Source organism: Manduca sexta, unplaced genomic scaffold, assembly GCF_014839805.1.
Source record: "Manduca sexta isolate Smith_Timp_Sample1 unplaced genomic scaffold, JHU_Msex_v1.0 HiC_scaffold_3261, whole genome shotgun sequence".
Taxonomy (NCBI): Eukaryota; Metazoa; Arthropoda; class Insecta; order Lepidoptera; family Sphingidae; genus Manduca; species Manduca sexta.
In genome coordinates, this window is record NW_023594310.1 from 1 (window position 1) to 3,454 (window position 3,454).

At 30.1% G+C, this 3,454-nt stretch overlaps 1 pseudogene; it reads left to right on the forward strand.

The window, feature by feature from the left end:
- Window positions 1-344: 344 nt before the first annotated feature.
- Window positions 345-2,355, forward strand: LOC119192840 (annotated as a pseudogene).
- The last annotated feature ends 1,099 nt before the right edge of the window (window positions 2,356-3,454 follow it).

A 3,454-nucleotide genomic window follows, 5' to 3' on the forward strand; every position in this document is an offset into this window, starting at 1 on the left:
AAAACTTGACTCATTGATACTTTCGTTTTATCTGTGTAACTGTAGTCTGTGGTTGATTCGCACCACAGAGTAAAATTAACTGTGATTAAAAATAAATGATCAGCTGGTGCCTGGTACACATTTGTCATATTTATTGTCATCATTCCGATTACGAGGAAATCAATGAATTTTGTAATCCGTTTTCCTTGTACATATTTACTTTAGAAAACACGTTCTGATTTGCAAATGTATTTATTCAAACAACTAATATAGGCGAAAAAAACATGTAAGTCTTATAAATATAATTTTATCACAGTTTTAAATATTAATTCACTGCGTAATACTTATTTTAATTTTTCTTACAGGGAAGTTTTAAATGAATATGATACTATAAGTGTAGATACATTAGCGTTAGAGGAAATTTTGAGAGAGAAGAGAGGGCAGCTGAAATATCTAAACTAAATACGTTGAGCAAAAAGTTTGCTACCTTCACACCGAATTATTGTACTATAGGCACGCCAAGTCCAAAAATTAGGGTGCAGCCTGTTATGAAGCTTGGAAGACGTTGGTAAAAAAAAAGTTGGAGGAACACCAAACTGTTGGAGAGACCTCGGACGATTGCTGGGTGTTACACAGGATGACTTAGATGTATGTAGTGCACTAACTTTTACATCCAACTTAGGTGAAATGTATAAAATAATTTAAAGTTTATCTGTATGGACAATTTTTATTTATTTGCTAAGCTTTAAAAGCCCTCGAAGTAATTTTCATCTCTAAGATATATATATATATATATATATATGTCTTAGAATTGTTGGCCTGGGAAGGTCACAGGTTATTTTTTATTCTAATAAAACTTTCATATGGGTGAAGATGTGATTAAAAGCTGCTAATATATATAAGATAAAAGTAGAATGCTATATTAAATATTTTTATTTGTTTTATATGTATCAATAGTTTTAAATTTAAATTGTTTTTAAGCATAACTTAGTTACTTTATATTAGTTAATGATATTATTAAACAAATATTAATTTACCTATAATGAGTATTTACAAGTTTTTTTTAATATAGCCTATGTCATTTTTTTTTCATTTTGGGAATGTTTTCTAACCATGAAAAACTTGGCACAGAAATACAAAGACTGCACAAATAATGTAATTTAAAGTATTATTGTTTTGAATAATTTTATAGGTTGCAATGTTGGTAGGAAGTATGTTTTGTATGTGACCAAAATATGTGTATTGTTCTTCATTTTATAGTAATTAACATTAAAATGAGTTATTTAAAAAATAACACCATAACTTTTTATTTTCAGTATATAATGAATTCTGTCAGAGATGATCCTGTCGACATGGTGCTCAAAGTTTTCAAACAAAACGAAAAGGCCACATTAGATAAAGTTGTTGATGCTTTTGTAAAAATGAAGAGATATGACATACTCAAATCGATTGAGGATCCATTGTGTAGTATGGCCCAGTATTTCAACAAGGATGACAGTGGGTACCAGAGCAATGACAAAATGAGTGGACACAAAGAAATTGTCACATTAAAATGTCTTTCTAATGATTTACCACCAGCTTTAAATAAGAGTATAGTTTCTAAGGATAAAGACCCTAATAAGCCAAAACCACAACTACAACCATCGCAAAACAAAAATGTTACCGTCATCAATGATAGTCCAATATTATTTTTAACATATGCTCAAGACGGTTTGCCAACAGCTATTAATATTCAAGAATATGTATCCAACTGGTCTGAAATAACTGGAGTAAAAGTAGTAACACTTAATAACAGGAGGGAGGATATATATAAAACCCAGAGAAGTTCAGTAGGGAATATTTTGAAAAGGTAAGTTTTTTAGTCACATATTACTTATCAGACATTATATTTTTTATAGACCTCTGTTTCATTAAACAACTGGGTTATTTGTTATATAATTGAAATTATCTTGAGAGCTGCCAAAGGCATTAAAAAGTCATCTAACAATGTCATTTTATCAACATTTTCCTCAAACTGATTAATAGAAATAAAGATATGAAACTGCTAAACTTAATATAAATATTTTTACAGGCTGATTTTATAGTTCCCATAATAACACCGGGTATCTACAACAGATAACATCCAATAGTAGTAACGTACCAAATACATCAGAAAACTTGGACCACAAATATGTGAATTTTATCTACAATCTCATTGTCAATCACTACATACATGTGACTGGATGTTTAAACACAAAAGTAAGGAGTGTTCTGCCCCAGAATGCTAATGTGGATCTATTCGCTAGAATTACCATGTACCCAGATTTACTGCCTTGGACATATGAGACTAATTTTGATGAACAATTTCAAGTTTTCTTAAGGAAAGACAATTCTTGATGTGTACTCAATACAAATAATCTGTTTTATAATTTTATCATGCCATATTCATAAATTCTTAACTATTTTGAGTTGTCTTTATTAATCAACCTAAGTTATAAAGTGAACAAAACAAAACAATTATTTTATGAATAAGGCATTTAACTCTTGGTCTCTCGTGGCTCGCCGGCGAGCCAAGACAGCTACATGACATTTGCGTGTGTCACGGGATTATAACCTTATATACTACATAATAAGGTTATTTTTCCGTCACACGCGTAGCTGTCAATGTTTGGCGGCAAACATTCAGCTACCTGTACATATTTGAAAATAAAATTTTGACAAGTCATGACGGGTATAATGTTTGAGGTAAACATAAAATTTTTATTACACAGTAATAAAACTATTTTGTGAGTGCTTGAACAAGCCTGGGATCCTGTTCTACATTTAAAATAAGAGAACAAAGACTGGTTCAAGGCACTGTGAGCTCTTCGTAGATTGGACAGTCAACAGCAAAATTAAAAACATGTATTTTTATAAAATGTAGGTCGATATTGTAACGATTTTTTTGGGATGAACAACATCTTACTCCGCTCCGTAACCGAAAACTGTAGTCTTCGAAACGTCAGGAAAAAATTATAATATAAAAACCGTAATAAAATCAGTAAAATAGTTTTATTTCACTATTACATTGGCGTAAATATAAGTAATCATTATGAATTACACAGGTAAAAAAAAAAAAAATCTTGCGCATGGGATTTACTTATAAATATAATTTTATGATTGTGTAAGCAAAATATAAAAAGTGCGATTGGCAAAAGTTTGTGATTTGGCCATTTTTTATTTTCGCCCTTAATTTATTTGTAGAATTGTTTAGCCTTCACCCCTTTGTCTCGTTAAAATTTAAGGCGATACCTCAAGGTCCATTTTCATACATTTTGTTTCACCTTTAATCTGGGTAACTAAACAAGTATTGGCAAGTAAAGAATTTAAATTCACGTCTAGTTAGTGATTAGTTCTCGCAGTTGAAAGAAAAACGTAAAAATAATTAATAATCATGGATATTTCGGCCTTTAAAATTTAATATGACGAAAATGTATGCAATAATTTTTCATTTATT